Below are 18,397 nucleotides of genomic sequence, written 5' to 3' on the forward strand. Positions count from 1 at the left end.
GGAAGGACTCATGCTGAAAAGCTAAAACTCCAATACTTTGGCCACCTGATACGAAGAGCTGACTTTTTTGAAAAGACCCTGATTCTGGGAAAGATTGAAGGCAGGAGGAGAAGGGGACAACCGAGGATCAGATGGTTGGATGGCATCACCGACTCAATGGACATGAGTTTGAGTGGACTCCGGGAGTTAGTGATGGACAGGGAGGCCGTGCTGCCGCCCATGGGGTGGCAAAGAGTCGGACATGACTGAGTGACTGAACTGAACTGTGATATACAGATTCCTCTTTAATCTGTGTACAAAAACATTAATAAAGCTCTTCCTTTTTGAAGGCTGCACTGGCTATTAGCCTGTTGACTCTGGATGCATTCCCTGCCTGTGTTCTCTCTGACTGTCTTGAGCTATGACTCCCAGGCGCTCTTGACCACCAACTCTATGTTAGGTTTGCCAGTGAGAGGCACTGGTGGAGATTGGAGTTGGGAAGAAAGGAGAAGTTAAGGTATTTCTCGCCTTTTTCTCTGTATTGGGAGGCATGCCTGGCAGCAGCTGCAACTCCTGTATATTAATAACTTCTGCTTTTGCCCTAACAGAGCCCTGATGATACTAGGTCTTCCTGAGTGGTCCCAGCTCCTGGGCTCAGGTAATACCACCTTTTCTATTTGTTCTTCTAGCCCAAAGAGTGGGTAGTGTCTTCCCGGTTGCTAATTTGGAAGCTGCCTCATCTACCTAGGTTAATCTTTCAACTCCTCTAACACTTTTATAACTAATTCCCTCTGTTTAATGCCCTCTGTTTAATAATCCTAGTGTGGATTTTGTTTTCCTGGCAGACCCTGACTGATACAGAGGAGAGACATCTTTTCTCTTGGTTTCTATAATGAGCATTTCTCTAAACACAGGCTTTGTCTCTCATTGCCCCTTTACTTATTCCATTCCTGGGACTCTGGAGTGAGTAATCTGATCATAATTTTGGAAGAGTCACTGGTCCCGTTGGATCAGCTCTGCTTCTTCCTTTTTGGAGTGAGTCTTCCAAGAGAACACAATGTCTCTCTGTATTGAAAATCTTGCCTGTGCAGGCCTGCTCTGGTCCAGCAAGTGTCTGCCTATGGGAAAGTCTGTCTAGTTTCAGCCCATTTGACCGCCTTCTCTTCTAGCCTGGTCTCTAGAAGTAACAAAGGTGACTCCATTTGTCTTAACTTTGTCTTATTTCCTCAACTTGGTCAGCATGGGAAAGAGGATTACTGTTTACTGAAGTTTCTTCTGAGACCCTAACATTATTCATCAATTGTTTTGGAACTGAGTTTATAGTTGTTTTTTTTTTTCTTTCAGATCAGATCAGATCAGTCGCTTAGTCGTGTCCGACTCTTTGTGACCCCATGAATTGCAGCACGCCTGGCCTCCCTGTCCATCACCAACTCCAGGAGTTCACTCAGACTCACGTCCATCGAGTCAGCGATGCCATCCAGGCATCTCATCCTCTGTCATCCCCTTCTCCTCCTGCCCCCAATCCCTCCCAGCATCAGAGTCTTTTCCAATGAGTCAATTCTTCGCATGAGGTGGCCAAAGTACTGGAGTTTCAGCTTTAGCATCATTCCTTCCAAAGAAATCACAGGGCTGATCTCCTTCAGAATGGACTGGTTGGATCTCTTTGCAGTCCAAGGGACTCTCAAGAGTCTTCTCCAACACCACAGTTCAAAAGCATCAATTCTTCGGCGCTCAGCCTTCTTTACAGTCCAACTCTCACATCCATACATGACCACAGGAAAAACCATAGCCTTGACTAGACGGACCTTTGTTGGCAAAGTAATGTCTCTGCTTTTGAATATGCTATCTAGGTTGATCATAATTTTCCTTCCAAGGAGTAAGCGTCTTTTAATTTCCTGGCTGCAGTCACCATCTGTAGTGATTTTGGAGCCCAGAAAAATAAAGTCTGACACTGTTTCCACTGTTTCCCCATCTATTTGCCATGAAGTGATGGGACAGGATGCCATGATCTTTGTTTTCTGAATGTTGAGCTTTAAGCCAACTTTTTCACTCTCCACTTTCACTTTCAAGAGGATTTTGAGTTCCTCTTCACTTTCTGCCATAAGGATGGTGTCATTTGCATATCTGAGGTTATTGATATTTCTCCCAGCAATCTTGATTACAGTTTGTGTTTCTTCCAGTCCAGCGTTTCTCATGATGTACTCTGCATATAAGTTAAATAAACAGGGTGACAATATACAGCCTTGACGAACTCCTTTTCCTATTTGGAACCAGTCTGTTGTTCCATGTCCAGTTCTAACTGTTGCTTCCTGACCTGCATACAAATTTCTCAAGAGGCAGATCAAGTGGTCTGGTATTCCCATCTCTTGAAGAATTTTCCACAGTTTATTGTGATCCACACAGTCAAAGGCGTTGGCATAGTCAATAAAGCAGAAATAGATGTTTTTCTGGAACTCTCTTCCTTTTTCTATGATCCAGTGGATGTTGGCAATTTGATCTCTGGTTCCTCTGCCTTTTCTAAAACCAGATTGAACATCAGGAAGTTCATGGTTCACATATTGCTGAAGCCTGGCTTGGAGAATTTTGAGCATTACTTTACTAGCGTGTGAGATGAGTGAGATGCTACAAGACCAGGGCATGGCCTAGAGACATGGGCACCTGGGCTTAGATGATTGGCCAAAGTTCCCCTCCTCAGCAATTTTTTTGAAACTCTCCAGTTGGACTCACATGCGTTCCTGAATCAGCCCTACTTCGTGCCCACTTCCTGACTTTGCAGTCCCTCACCTGACAGGTCTATAGCGATGCCACTGAACTAGAATATTGTTCCTAATGCCATGTTGATGTGTCTGTCCATGAAGTTGGAATCCCACCATATGTTGTTGCTGTTACAAGCGGAGTCCTGCTGTATTTGGGTGTCAGTAAAGCTGACATCTAGTGTAGGCTTCTCCTGCTTTCTAGAATCACCAGTACACTGAACTCCCAATTCTAGAGTTCTGCCTCTCTTATGACATGTTCTCCTGTAGGGGTCCCTGTCGTTCTCCCTGTAACCTAGCTGCTTTGGAACCACCAGCACACTTTGAATACATACACACACACGCACACACACCCTGAGTCCCATATGGCATGCTTTGTTCAAGTCTTTTTCCTCGTAGGCTTCTCAGCTGCCATGTATATCAAGGATGCAAATACATGAACCAGGGATTATAATCTCCAAAATTCACTCTCCAGAACGATCTGAGTCTCAGCCTTAACCTTGTGTGTGTGTATGTTTTAAAACTTGAGCCCCAGGAGAAATGTCCTGCCTTCTGGATACTCCTTGGGCCCTTTGTCCATTCCCTGTTTTATTTGATAAATTTACATGTATAGTGGAAAAAATTTGAGCTCTTGGAATAAAGTCAGAAAAGAATAACCCACAAAAATAGCGTATTTCTTTACAGTTCTATTTAAGTCCCGTGGTGGGGCCACCCTTACAGGTCAATATGTAGCTAGAGTGAGGAACAGATTAGTTAAGGAACCCTTGTGCACCACTGGTGGGAATGTAAATTGGTACAACCACTATGGATAACAGTATAGAGAATCCGCAAACGATTACAAATAGAGCTACCATATTATCCACCAATTCCCTCCTGGATATTTATCTGAAGAAATGAAAACAGTAATTTGAAAAGATATATGCACCCCTATGTTCATTGTAGCATTATTTACAAGAGCCAAGATATAAGAGCAAGGTAAGTGCCAATCAATAGATAAATATATACAATGGAATATTACTCAGCTATAAAAAAGAATGAAGTACTGCCGTTTGCAGCAATGTGGACAGATTTAGCAAGTATTATGTCAAGTGAAATAAGTCAGACTGAGAAAGACAAATACTGTCTGATTTCACTTAAACCTGCAATCTGAAAACAAAACAAATGAAAAAACATAAAACAGAAACAGAGTTTTCGATACAGAGAACAAACTGTTGGGTCTCCTGAGGAGAGGGAGGTTGGGAGAAGAAAAAAATGTGTGAGGGAGATTAAGAGGTACAATTTCCCAGTTGCAAAGTGGATGAATTACTAGTATGGAATGCACAGTGTGGAGAATATAGCAATATCTGCATAATATCTTTGTATAGTGACATATCATAACTAGACTTACTGTAGTGATCATATTGAAATATAGAGTAGTATCAAATTACTATATAGTGTTCACTTCAGTCCAGTCGCTCAGTCGTGTCTGATTCTTTGCGACCCCATGAATTGCAGCACACCAGGCCTCCCTGTCCATCACCAACTCCTGGAGTTAAGTCAGTGATACCATCCAGCCATCTCATCCTCTGTCATTCCCTTCTCCTCCTGCCCCCAATCCCTCCCAGCATCAGAGTCTTTTCCAATGAGTCAACTCTTCATATTAGGTGGCCACAGTATTGGAGTTTCAGCTTCAACATCAGTCCTTCCAATGAACACCCAAGACTGATTTCCTTTAGGATGGACTGGTTGGATCTCCTTGCAGTCCAAGGGACTCTCAAGAATCTTCTCCAACACCACACCTCAAAAGCATCAATTCTTCGGTGCTCAGCTTTCTTCACAGTCCAACTCTCACATCCACACGACTACTGGAAAAACCATAGCCTTGACTAGACGGACCTTTGTTGGCAAAGTAATGTCTCTGCTTTTGAATATGCTATCTGGGTTGGTCATAACTGTCCTTCCAAGGAGTAAGCGTCTTTTAATATCATGGCTGCAATCACCATCTGTAGTGATTTTGGAGCCCAAAAAAATAAAGTCTGACACTGTTTCCACTGTTTCCCCATCTATTTCCCATGAAGTGATGGGACCAGATGCCATGATCTTCGTTTTCTGAATGTTGAGCTTTAAGCCAGCTTTTTCATGCTCCTCTTTCACTTTCATCAAGAGGCTTTTTAGTTCCTCTTCATTTTCTGCCATAAGGGTGGGGTCATCTGCATATCTGAGGTTATTGATATTTCTCCCAGCAATCTTGATTCCAGCTTGTGTTTATTCCAGCCCGGCATTTCTCATGATGTACTCTGCATAGAAGTTAAATAAGCAGGGTGACAATATACAGCCTTGATGTACTCCTTTTCCTATTTGGAACCAGTCTGTTGTTCCATGTCCAGTTCTAACTGTTGCTTCCTGACCTGCATATAGGTTTCTCAAGAGGCAGGTCAGGTGGTCTGGTATTCCCATCTCTTTCAGAATTTTCCACAGTTTATTGTGATCCACACAGTCAAAGGCTTTGGCGTAGTCAATAAAGCAGAAATAGATGTTTTTCTGGAACTCTCTTGCTTTTTTGATGATCCAACGGATGTTGGCAATTTGATCTCTGGTTCCTCTGCCTTTTCTAAAACCAGCTTGAACATCTGGAAGTTCATGGTTCACATATTGCTGAAGCCTGGCTTGGAGAATTTTGAGCATTACTTTACCAGTGTGTGAGATGAGTGCAATTGTGCAGTAGTTTGAGCATTCTTTGGCATTGCCTTTCTTTGGGATTGGAATGAAAACTGACCTTTTCCAGTGTAACAAGAACTAACACAGAGTTGTAGGTCATCTATACCTCAAAACAAAAACAAACAAACAAACCCATATAAAAGGATATCTGATTTGTGGTCATCAGAGGTAGTAAGTAGGAGGTAGAGGGAAGGGGAATTGAATGAAAGCAGTCTAAAGGTATAAATGTCCATTAAAAGCCAAATAAATACTAGGGATGTAATGTACAATGTGATAAATATAATTAAAACTGCTGTGTATTATATATGAGGGTACTGAGAGAGTCAGTTCTTAAGTAGATTGATAAGAAATCTGGGGTCCCTGAGGAGGAAACAGGGGTCTGGGGCTCTCAAGGAGGAGAAAAGGACAAACCATTTTTTCCCTCTAAGTCCTGAGCTAATGATTATACAACAAAACAACTCATCTTGCTGAAGGATATGTTTTTCCTTAAACTCTGTACCAATGATTATGTAACAGCATGTATCCTGCTTCAGGACATGCTTCTCCTTCTTAAGACCCTTCTGACTAACCCTGTCATGGCTCAGACGCTAAAGCTTATGCCTGTAATGCGGGAGACCCAGGTTCGATCCCTGGGTCGGGAAGAGCCTCTGGAGAAGAAAATGGCAATCCACTCCAGTATTCCTGCCTGGAGAATTCCGTGGATTGAGGAGCCTGTTAGGCTACAGTCCACGGGGTCGCAAAGAGTCGGACACGACTGAGCGACTTCACTTCACTTCACTTCATGGGCGTGGGTCTGGTAAGACCTTTACAACCCTGAGATGGTCTTTTGATTTACTGCAATCCTGCTGCTAAGTTGTTTCTGTCGTGTCCAACTCTGCCATCCCATAGACGGCAGCCCACCAGGCTCCCCCATCCCTGGGATTCTCCAAGCAAGCACACTGGAGTGGGTTGCCATTTCCTTCTCCAATGCATGAAAGTGAAAAGTGAAAATGGAGTCGCTCAGGCATGTCTGACTCTTAGCGACCCCATGGAATGAAGCCTGCCAGTCTCCTCCGTCAATGGGATTTTCCAGGCAAGAGTACTGGAGTGGGGTACCATGGTCTTCTCCTTTTACTGCAATAACCGATTGAAAAAGTATATAAGTGAAGTGAGCTCGCTCAGTCGTGTCTGACTCTTTGCGACCCCATGGACTATAGCCCACCAGGCTCCTCCATTCATGGGATTCTCCAGAAAGGAATACTAGAGTGGGCTACCATTTCCTTTTCCCAGAGAACTTCCTGACCGAGGGATCGAACCCGGGTCTCCCACATTGCGGACAGGCGCTTTACCCTCTGAGCCACCGGAGGAGCACATAGTATATAGCTATAGAAATAGTATATGCTACTGCTGCTGCTAAGTCGCTTCAGTCGTGTCCATCTCTGTGCGACCCCATAGACGGCATCCCCCGTCTCCGGGATTCTCCAGGCAAGAACACTGGAGTGGGTTGCCATTTTCTTCTCCAATGCATGAAAGTGAAAAGTGAAAGTCAAGTCGCTCAGTCATGTCCGACTCTTCGATACCCCATGGACTGCAGCCTACCAGGCTCCTCCGCCCATGGGATTTTCCAGGCAAGAGTACTGGAGTTGGGTGCCATTGCCTTCTCCGAGAAATAGTATATAGAAAAAGTATATAGCCCCCTTGCTAAGACTAGCAAGGCGGCACTCTCCGTCCCGCTTCTGACGTCTATGTCAGAAACTTTCTCTGTCCCTTTTTCACTTTAATAAAACTCTGCTACACAAAAGGTCTTGAGTGATCAAGCCTGGTCCCTGGTCCCTGGTCCGGAAGCTAAATCTTCTTCTTTGGAGATCACAAATCCAACACTGTAAGCTATCTGTTGCTAAGTCGCTTCAGTCGTGTCCGACTCTGCTCGACCCCATAGACGGCAGCCCACCAGGCTCCCCCTTCCCTGAGATTCTCCAGGCAAGAACAGTGGAGTGGGTTGCCATTTCCTCCTCCAATGCATGAAAGTGAAAAGTGAAAGTGAAGTTGCTCACTCATGTCCGACTCTTCGCGACCCCATGGACTGTAGCCCACCAGGCTCCTCCATCCATGGGATTCTCCAGGCAAGAGTACTAGAGTGGGGTGCCATTGCCTTCTCTACTGTAAGCTATCAGTACTACGCAAATCCTGAGTTCTCAAAATGAAAAAAATTTTTCTATTTCTTTAATTTTATGCCTGTATGAGATAATGGATGTTCACTAACTTATTGTGAGAATCATTTCATGATATATGTAAGTCAAATCATTATGCACTATACCTTATACACTGCTCTATGTCAATTTCATCTCAATAAAACTGGAAGAAAAATACGCATAAAATGCCAAAAAACAGAAAATCCTCCCAAAACAAAATCTTAACCACAAAATAACTATCACACTAAAGAGAAAAAGAAGATTTTACTAACACGAGATATCTACTTAAAGTTTAAGTTTCTCCAAATTTAATTTTTATGGGTATTTAATCAAATTAGGATCCAAATACGATGCATTACATTGCAATTAGTCTGTATGAATCTTTTAATGTATAGTTTCCATGTCTCTTTTTCTCTTTCTTTCTCATTTTTCTCAACTAACATGTGAAGGAAATTAAGTCTTATATATTCAGTTCCCCACAATCTGGATTTTGCTGATTGTGACCCCATTGTGTCATGTAACATATTCCTTAGGTCTTCTGTTTTCAAAATGATTTGATTCAAGAATCCTGAAGAGACTTTATTTTTCTAGCAAAGAACACTTCTTAAGAGGTAATAAACTGTACTTCTATTAGGAAGAGCCTGTACATCCCTTTTTGAGAAGTTTCATTCTTTGATGATCATGGCTTAGATTATTCCCTTGAGGGTGTCAAAATGATAATATTATATCACTCATTCAGCTTCCCAGGTGGCACAGTGGCAAAGAATCTGCCTGCCAGTGCAGGACACACAAGACATGCAGGTTCAATCCCTGGGCTGGAAGATCTCCGAGAATTAGAAATGGCAACCCACTCCAGTATCCTTGCCTGGAAAATCCCATGGACATTGGAGCCTGGTGGGCTACAGTCCATGGGGTTGTAAAGAGTTGGACATGACTGAGCATAGCACAGATCACTCATTCATTTATTAGTTGAAGTTCTCCTAAAATGAGAGATTTCCCCTCATCTGTTATTATCCTGAAGTACAGTTTATACATCTAAAGGCAGGATAAATGCTTGATTCTTCATTTGCCGTTAAAAAAAAAATAGAAGCCTGGTTCTCTAGTACTGTCCAGAGGTTACCAGGGAGGGTGTCTGCTGTGGTTGTTTTATTTGATAGGTTGTTTCTGAGCATAACTCTGAAGCTCAATTCTCTGGGATCAGGATCCCAGTTTAGTTGTGTGACTCTAAGCTAGGCACGTACCTGCACTTTCCTCATTTGTATATTGGAAATTTGAGGGTGTTTTCCTTTGTCACGGGGTTGTTCTGAGGATTAAATGAGAATCTACATACCACTTGGAAGAATGCTTGTCAGCCCAAATATAAGTGTTCCTGATCATTAATGCTATTCTTATTATATTTAAACAGGCTTGAGTGGATGCTAAGCAATGGTATTTTGTAAAAGGTCCCCAAGTGAAGCCGAGTTGGGAAACCACAAGATGGTGAAGTTTAAAGAGATAACGTTTACAAAGCAGAGAAGATGACTGTATTTGTTTTGGGGTGTTTTTAGAGTTAAGATTAGGCTTAGGGTTAGAGTTCTGTTTCTAATTTTAAAAGACAGCCTAGGAATTGATGCCCTGCTCCCTTCCTCACTAACTGTGTGAGGTTTGACAAGCAAATTAGCATCTCCAAACCTCCAGGTTTTCATGGGAAATAAGATTAATGATAGTGCAGGGCTCATGGAGTGGCTGTGAGGATCAGTGATCCCACAAAATGCCTGGTTCATAGGAAGTGTTAGCGGTGATGTAAGAAAACTTCACCAGAGACCAATGTCTGTGCCCAGCTGACACTCCTCTCCCTGCCTAGATGTGTCTCTCCATAGAACTAGTTTTTCTGCCTTTTCACCATTTCTTTATTCAAATAAAAAAAAGCAAGCATTAAAACTTTGACAAAAATAGATTCCACACAAATAGTTGTACTAGACACTATTACATGTTCAGGGCAATGAACAGCTATATAAACTTATACTCCAGTAATTCATAGTAGAACATTTTAATTTAAATGATAGTTTGAAAGAGAGAATCTTCAGGGCTTCCCTGGTGGCTCAGTGGTAAAGAATCTGCCTGCCAATGCAGGAGACACAGATTTGATCCCTGATCCAGGAAGATCCCACATGTTGCAGAGCAACTAAGCCCTTGCACAACTATTGAGCCTATTGGACCAAGAGCTGCAACTACCGAGCTCACACACCCCAGAACCTCTGCTCTGCAACAAGAGAAGCCACCACAATAAGCCTGAATATCGCAATAGAGAGTAGCCTCCACTCGCTGCAACTAGAGAAAAAACCCGAGCAGCAATGAAGACCCAGCACAGCCAAAAATAAAATAAGTAAATAAAATTATTTTTTTAAAAAAGAGAATCTTCAAATTGGCTGAACACATAAATAAAGGCCCTTTGAACACAAGTCCAGATGGATTTTCTGTTATCTTATTTATACTTCCTGACTTATCAGATCTTTCTTCCTTCTGCCTGTTGCATAGCTTTATTTGTTTTGGTTATCTACACACTATAAACTTGGCATTTCATTTGAGATGCTGTGTGCTTTAAAAGAAGGTATTTTGTTTTCCCAATATCCTAACTTGTCATCCATAAAGACAACAGACAAGACAGTCTTTAAGACACAGATGTTAAGGGATGAATTATTAATCAAATCGTAAACAAGTTAGAAGATGAAATACATTTGCTAAATCAGTTTTATTTTAATCTTTTCCAAACTTTTCATCCTCCAACCCTAGAGATATATCAGTAATAGAGAAAAATGCCATATACATAGGTGGAACCAACTAAAATAAACAGAGGCCATATTTTTTAAGGCAGAGGTTTCTAATACGGAGATCTCTTTTATGGCTTTCCATCCCCATGGGTCCTGTGCTTTGAAAAAAGCAAACACACCAAATTGAACTTATCAATATTTAATTTATCTTCCCATTTTTTATTAATCAAAGTCATCTACAACTGCCAACCAGAACATCCAATTGGTATGAGACAACCTGGGTTACTATACTGAATTGCTATAATTCTAGCAAAAAGCAAGAAAATATTTGAATGGAAAACATCTTTAATATGAAAACAGACATAGTGTTTTCTCCCCCAGCACAAAGAATGGAGATAGGAATCTTGATATGCAGGGTCCTTTAATCTTTGGCTCCAAACTCTGATAGGCAGCTGCTGCTGCTGCTGAGTCGCTTCAGTTGTTTCCGACTCTGTGCGATCCCATAGATGGCAGCCCACCAGGCTCCCCTGACCCTGGGATTCTCCAGGCAAGAACACTGGAGTGGGTTGCCATTTCCTTCTCCAATGCATTAAAGTGAAAAGTGAAAGTGAAGTCACTCAGTCATGCTGATAGGCAGAATGGCCCCCAAAATGTCCCCATCCTATTCCCTAGAACTTGCGAATGTTAGATTTAGTGGCAAAAGAGAATGAAAGTTGCAGATGGAATTATGGTTACCAATCAGCTGATTTTGAGATGGGGAGATTATACTGGATTATCCAGGTGGGCCCAATGTAATCACAAGGGTCCTTAATTAAATGTGGAAGTGGGAGGCAGAAGAGTCAGTGTCAGAGTGCTGTGATGTGTTATGAGGTGAGAGACTCAATCGGCTTTGAGTCTTGAAGATACACAGGGCCAGGAGCCAAGGAATGTGAGCAGCTTCTGGTTAGAAAAGGCGAGAAACTGCGAGGACTTCCCCAGTGGTCCAGTGGCTAAGACTTCAAGCTCCCAATGCAGGAGGCCCGGGTTTGATCCTTGGTCAGGGAACTAGATCCCACATGCCGTAACTGAGTTCGCAAGCCACAACTAAAGCTGCAACAAAGATTGAAGATCCTGCGGCCTCAAGTAAGACCCAGCAGAGCCAAATACATTTTTTAAAAAGGCAAGAAACTGGATTTTCCTTTAGCACCTCCAGAGAGGAACGCGGTCTTGCTGACACCTTAACTTTGCCCAGTGAGACGAATTTCAGGCTTCCTGCCTCTGGAATTGTAAGAGAATACATTTATGTTACTTTAAACTACCAGTTTGTGGCAATTTGTCATAGTAGCCAAGAAAACTGCTACCTAATCTCTTTCCTCAAATTATTGACCTCTACTCCCCTTATGAGTCCTGTGTTCTGGACAAAGTGACCTCATCAGCGGTGCCTGGGCATGCTTTCCCATCCCCTCTGGATTCTTTTTCATGCTCTCCCTCATAAAGAAGTCACTCCACTTCATTGCAGCAGAGGCAAATCCTGTCTCTCTTTCAGGATGCATTTCAGATGCCTCCCCTGCTGCAAGCTCCATTGCTACTGCATCTGCCAGTTGCCTGCAATCTCTCCTTCCTTTGAAATCCTGCAGTGCTGTAGTTGTCCCTCCCTGTCCTGGCACGGACTGCACTTTTTCCTGAAATAAACTTATTCATTCACATATTGTATCTTCTCTACCAGTTTTTAGTTCTTTAATGACAGGGCTAGTGTTCGACTCATCTCTAAATCTTCTATAACGTTTAGCCCAATACTTTATGTCCTATGAACTTTACATGTAATCATAATCCTGGTACTAGTGGTAAAGAATCCACCTGACAATGCGGGAGATAGAAGAGACCCGGGTTCAGTCCCTGGGTCAGGAAGATCCCCTGGAGAATGAAATGGCAACCCACTCCAGCATTCTTGCCTGGGAAAGCCCATGGAGAGGAGCCAGTCCATGGGTCACAAAGAGTCAGAATACATGTGGCTGAGCACACACATACATACACATGTGTGTGTTTTTAGTAGTTCAGTTATGTTCGAGTCTTTGTGACCTCATGGACTGTAGCCCACCAGGCTCCTCAGTCCATGGGATTTCCCAGGCAAGAATACTGGAGTGGGTTGCCAGTACCTGTTCATATCTGCTCCTCTGTATACATGTGTGTATATACATGTATATGTGTATATATGTATGTACATATAGGTAAATGACATTAGGACCTTATGCCCTCATAAGAAGAAAAAGAAAACTAAGGTTTTTCACTAGCTGCCACACAAATGGCAAGCATCCCAGACACATCTAGTTTGTAGGAATAGCCTAAACCCTTGTCCCTTCACAGAACGGTTATTGAAGAATGGATGAGTTACTCAAACTTTATCCCCTGATGGAGGAGATGCGGGGTAAAAATGGAGAGCTGTGCCTGAGAGACCCCCTCGTTCGGGAATAGGATCTGAGCAAACAGAGGAAGGGGAGGTCCATGAGCAGGACTAAGGTATGCCAATATCATACTTTTAAATTTTATTTGGGATTCAGCTACCCATCATAAAAAAATGCAAAACGTTGTTTTTTCCCCCACATAGATGTTGATCAATATTTTTCTAGAAAGAATCTAAAAATGAAACTAAAAAAGCCACATCAAATAGCTGATGATACACTTGGCTTGCACATCTGTGAGACAGGGCCATGCTTTTAAAAATACTGAATGCTTGGTTTCCAAGATAAAGAGGTAGCTTTGTGGCACTCTAAATTCCAGTTCTGTGAAAATAGAAAATTGTTATTTTTCATATTTTGCCTACTAAAGCAATTACTTTAGCTATTTTTTTCTAGCTTTTGTCCTTCTAAAATAAACATGAGGCCCAAGAATACACATCTCTCCAAAGACTATTCTAATTCTGGTATATTTTTAGTTCTTTTCCTCTTATAGGCAGGAAATGATAGATCACAAATGCATTTTTAATTGTTTTTTATTCCTATATGTCAGACATTATGCTAAGTGTTTATAGATATTCTGCCATTTAAAGCAAGCTAACAATTGCCCCCCATGTTCATAGCAGCATTTTTTCAGTTGCCAAGATATAGAAGCAATCTAAGAGTTCAGCAACAGATGGATGGATAGAGAAAATGTATATAAACGAAATGGAATACTATTCAGCCACAAAACAGAACAAAAATGTCCCATTTGCAGCAACTTGGGAGGGCATTATGCTAAGTGAAATAAATCAGACAGAAGAAGAAAAATACTAAATTATATCACTTATATGTGGAATCTAAAAAACACAATCAACTAGTGAATACAACAAAAAAGAAGCAGACTCAGAGATACAGAGAAGAAACTAGTGGTTACCAGTGGGGAGAGGGAGGTACAAACTCTGGTTGTAAGAGAGGCTAATAGAATGTATTGTACAATATGGGGGTATAGCCAATATTACATAACTGTAAATGGAGTGTAACCTTTAAAAACTGAATAAAATTTTTTAAAATTAAAAAGAAATGAACAATTCTGTGAGGTGGGTATTATTACCCTTATTTTAAAGTTTAGGTAGCTGAGCCGTACAGAGTTTAGGTTCTGATACAAACTCCGATCACCAGTAAAGGCCAGGAGATTCCATGTAACTCAAGGTGTCTGCATCGTCAAGCCCATGTTTTGGACCCCAGTACCATCCAGAACCTCCCCGTGGGCTACTTACCAGGCAGAGGGAGCAGCTACATCCTTCTTGTGCTCAGATGTCCGTGTCTAACTTAGATATTAGATTTAATGAAATTCCAGGGCAGAACTTCCCGAATTTTTTGACAACAATCCATAATAAGAATTAACTTTTAACATCTAATCATAGAACACACACAGTTTGAAACAATATTATTAGTACTGTATAACATACTTTGATATATTTTATTCTGCTCTCAAATTTTAATAATTTTGGTCAGGTACCACTAGATTGTTATCATAATTCACTAATAGGCTATTACCTTTATTTTAAAATATGTAGCACTAGTACATAGATAGTTTATCTTACACAATTAATTATCTTTTTTGAAAAAACACATGTTTATTTTTGGCTGTGCTGGGTCTTTGTTGCTGTGCACAGGCTTTCTCTAGTTGCAGAGCGGGGGCTACTCTTTGGTTGTGCCGCCCAGCTTCTCACTGCAGTAGCTTCTCTTGTTGAGAAGCACAGGCTCTAGGCCTGTGGGCTTCTGTACTTGCAGCAGTCAGGTTCAGTAGCTGTGGCTCATAGCCTTAGTTGCCTGGTGACATGTGGGATTGTCCTGGACCAGGGATAGAACCCATGTCCCCTGCTTTGCAAGGTTGATTCTTAACCACTAACTAGACTACCAGGGACGGAGAAGGCACCCCACTCCAGTACTCTTGACTAGAAAATCCCATGGACGGAGGAGCCTGTTAGGCTGCAGTCCATGGGGTCTCGAAGAGTCGGACACAACTGAGCGACTTCACTTTCACTTTTCACTTTCATGCATTGGAGAAGGAAATGGCAACCCACTCCAGTGTTCTTGCCTGGAGAATCCCAGGGACGGGGGAGCCTGGTGGGCTACCGTCTATGGGGTCGCACAGAGTCGGACACGACTGAAGTGACTTAGCATAGCATAGCATAGACTACCAGGGAAGTCCCACAGTTACCTTTCTGAAGAGAGATTTATCATCGTAGACAAGTTATTTAATTTCTGAGTCTCGTGTTTCCTCATCTGCAAAATGAGAAGATTGGACCAGATTTGTGACTCTTAATCCTGAATACACATCAGAAATGTTTAAGAGCTTTTATATATTTTTGTCCAGGTTTTTGCCCCCAGAATCTCTCATGTAATTTTTTTGGGGTGGGGGCCTGTGTACTGATTTTTGCTGTTATCTTATTGTTGTTTTTCAACTCCCCAGGTTACACTAACTAGCCACCAATCTTAGAAATTACTGAATTAGATGATTGCTAAATTTTCTTCCAGCCAAAAATTTTAGACTATTTTGAGTGGTGAATGGGCCCACATCCAGCAGTTCTGTGTACATCAGGGTGGGGCCACACACTTTGTGCACTTCTAACAAGTACCTTAGTGATTCTGATGCAAGCCATCTCAGAAACACTGCTCTGAGTCATTGCCTCACCAACTGTTTATTGTTTCCTCAGTCTAGCACTTAACCCGGCCTGTGGCCGATGCTCTGAAATGTTTGCTAAGTGGCTGCCTCCCCAAGCTGCCCAGCCACTCCACTGCCCTCTGCCAGCACCAGGGCTTCATGCCCATTTTCCTCTGTTCTTTGATCCTTTTTCTAACTTAGCTCAAGTAAGATCATATTCTCCTCTCTCTCCTATTCCAACCGTACTTATGTCTTTCAATATTAAAAATACAGGAAATAAATTCAATATTTTGTATTAACCTATAATGATACTGAGCAGGGTTCTAGGGGGCTCTTGGGCACAAAGTGTTTCTGTGTGCCTCATTTATTTGATTACAGGAAACAGCCTTCATTCAGCCTCCCTGACCTTCCCTGAGTTTCAATGAGCAGTTTCAAGCAGTTGTTAATTAGGGAAGGGAGGAGTTGCAAGACCAGGGAGAAACAAACTGTCCAGGGCAGCCTTAGGGCAAGGTCCTCTTTCACCATGGAGATGACACACACAGCAGTCTTTGAGCTAGTTTGCAGATACTGAAACCCCCTCCAGGTGGCAGAAGTTAACGATGACTGATGGTAGGCTGCCCACAATCATGTAGACCCCAGATCAGTTGGACCTGAAATTTGATGAAGCTGACTCCTACTTCAGTTCAGTTCAATTCAGTCACTTAGTCGTGTCTGACTCTTTGCGACCCCATGGGCTGCAGCACACCAGGCTTCCCTGTGCATCACCAACTCCTGGAGCTTACTCAAACTCATGTCCATTGAGTCGGTGATGCCATCCAACCATCTCATCCTCTGTCATCCCCTTCTCCTCCTGCCTTCAATCTTTCCCAGCATCAGGGTCTTTTCTAATAAGTCAGTTCTTCACATCAGGTGGCCATAGTGCTGGCGCTTACCTCATCACGAACTCATCAGAAGAATGTTCACGGTCTGATCACACCCTCTGTGAACAATTACTATAAAACTTCTATCTTCATGTTGGGACCCATGGTTTTGAGGGCAGTACCCCACTGTGACCCTCTTTTCCTGCAAAGCAATAAAGCTATACTTTTCTGCTTCACCCAAAACTCTGCCTCTGAGATTTGATTTGGTACCGGTATCCAGGGAAGCTGAGCTTTTGGCCTCAATTGGGGAAAGGAAGCTGAAAAAAATAGATATATATGTATATATAACTGAAACACTTTGCTGTATACCTGAAACTAGCACAGCATTTTAAATCAACTATACTTCAATTAAAAAAAATACACTCAAACTAGGTTACTCATACCCTGAAGGTGATTATACAGTGGTAGCTAAAATAATAGAATGAACTTGGACAGATCTTTAATTTTATCTAACATATATTTTTATAGTGTTAACTATGTGTCAGTCACAGCTGTAAGACTTTATAAATATTAACTTTGTTGATGTACATACATAATCATCCTATGAGGTAGGTGCTACCATCCTTCTATATGACAGATTAGGACCCTAAATCCCACTCCTTTTTGGTAGCACTGATACTTATTTTGAAGAGCATTATTTTTTATTTTAAATTATACAGACTTGAACATAGTATTTCAGTTAATATTTTATTTTTTAATTTTTACTGAGGTTTAGTTGATTTACAATGTTGTGTTAGTTTCAGATGTACAGCAAAGTTATCAGTTATATACATAACTGAATATATATATCTGTATATATTTTGTTGTTATTCAGTCACTAAGTGGTGTCTGACTCTTTGTGATCCCATGGACTGCAGCACACCAGGCTCCTCTGTCCTCCACTATCTCCTGGAGTTTGCTCATATTCATATCCATTGAGTTGGTAATGCTATCTAACAATCTTATCCTCTGCTGCCCCTTTCTCCTTTTGCCTTCAATCCTTCCCAGCATTAGAGTCTTTTCCAATGAGTGAGCTCTTTGCATCAGGTGGCCCAAGTATTGGAGCTCCAGCTTCAACAACAGTTCTTTCAAAGAATGTTCAGGGTTGATTTCTCTTAGGATTGACTGGTTTGTTCTCCTTGCAGTCCAAGGCACTTTTGAGAGTCTTTTCCAGATTTTGATCAATTCTTCTCAGCAATATAATGATATCAATATATATTAATCCTGAGAATACACACACACATATATATTCTCTTTCAGATTCTTTTCTGTTATAGGTTATTACAAGATACTGAATATAGTTCCCTGAACTATACAGCAGTTCCTTGTTGAATTTTACATTTACTGCAGCAATGTGTATCTCTTAATCCCAACTCTAAGTCTGTGAATCTGTTAATTCCAACCATAAGTGTAAATTTGTTTTCTTTGTCTGTAAGTCCATTTCTGTTTATACCATTTAAAAATTTTCATTAATTAACAGTCTAATATGAGATATAAAATAAATTTAATTTGGGGGGTAGCCTGCTACAAGGAGATCTCCTATAGATAATGATTTAGCCTCTTCCACTATTGGAGGTTTTTAAGTGGAAACATGAAAATATAGTATTAAGGAATTATTTAATAAAGCATTCTTAATTCACCCAATAGTAATTTCCTTGAATAACTTTACAGAATATGACTTTTTAATCTAAATGTTTATCTCTAGTCATGAAAATTTAACATATTGTCCAACAAACATTTTTATTAACAAATATGTATTTGTCAATAAACTAATAGTGTATCATTTGCTAAGTTACATAGACAAGTGAACACCCTCACTCTGATGTGTAGTCACTTATTTATTGGTCAATTAAGTAAGATACAATACCAAAATGAAGATGACTTCACATGCAAAGGAGTTATTGTCCATTTATTAACTAACGCATTGGATAGGCTGTACAGTCTTATAAGCTAATCCCCAAACTTTGTCTCCCTTCCATCTGCAAAACCAGAACCATTTGTCTAGTGTTTGCAGCTTCATCTCCAGCTGGTCTATGTTCTTGATGTTGTTCTACCCTGAGCTCATT

The 18,397-nt window shown here is 41.4% G+C and overlaps 1 protein-coding gene across 6 annotated transcripts in view; it reads right to left on the reverse strand.

Annotated features, from left to right (window-relative positions):
* PCED1B (PC-esterase domain containing 1B) overlaps positions 1-18,397 on the reverse strand; it is a 208,748-nt gene that overhangs the window by 23,705 nt on the left and 166,646 nt on the right. For 2 of the 6 annotated variants that reach the window (XR_011566582.1, XR_011566584.1), the window contains exons 6-7: positions 14,989-15,053; positions 14,042-14,178 (exon numbers count right to left, since the gene is read on the reverse strand). The exons of 3 other annotated variants lie outside the window; for them this stretch is intronic. The gene's annotated coding sequence lies outside the window, so the exon portion shown is untranslated. Of the gene's footprint in view, positions 1-10,312; positions 11,608-14,041; positions 14,179-14,988; positions 15,054-18,397 lie in introns of those variants that run through there. One more of the 6 variants, XR_011566586.1, reaches the window with a different exon arrangement.

The sequence above is a fragment of the Bos indicus genome, chromosome 5 (assembly GCF_029378745.1).
Source record: "Bos indicus isolate NIAB-ARS_2022 breed Sahiwal x Tharparkar chromosome 5, NIAB-ARS_B.indTharparkar_mat_pri_1.0, whole genome shotgun sequence".
Taxonomy (NCBI): domain Eukaryota; kingdom Metazoa; phylum Chordata; class Mammalia; order Artiodactyla; family Bovidae; genus Bos; species Bos indicus.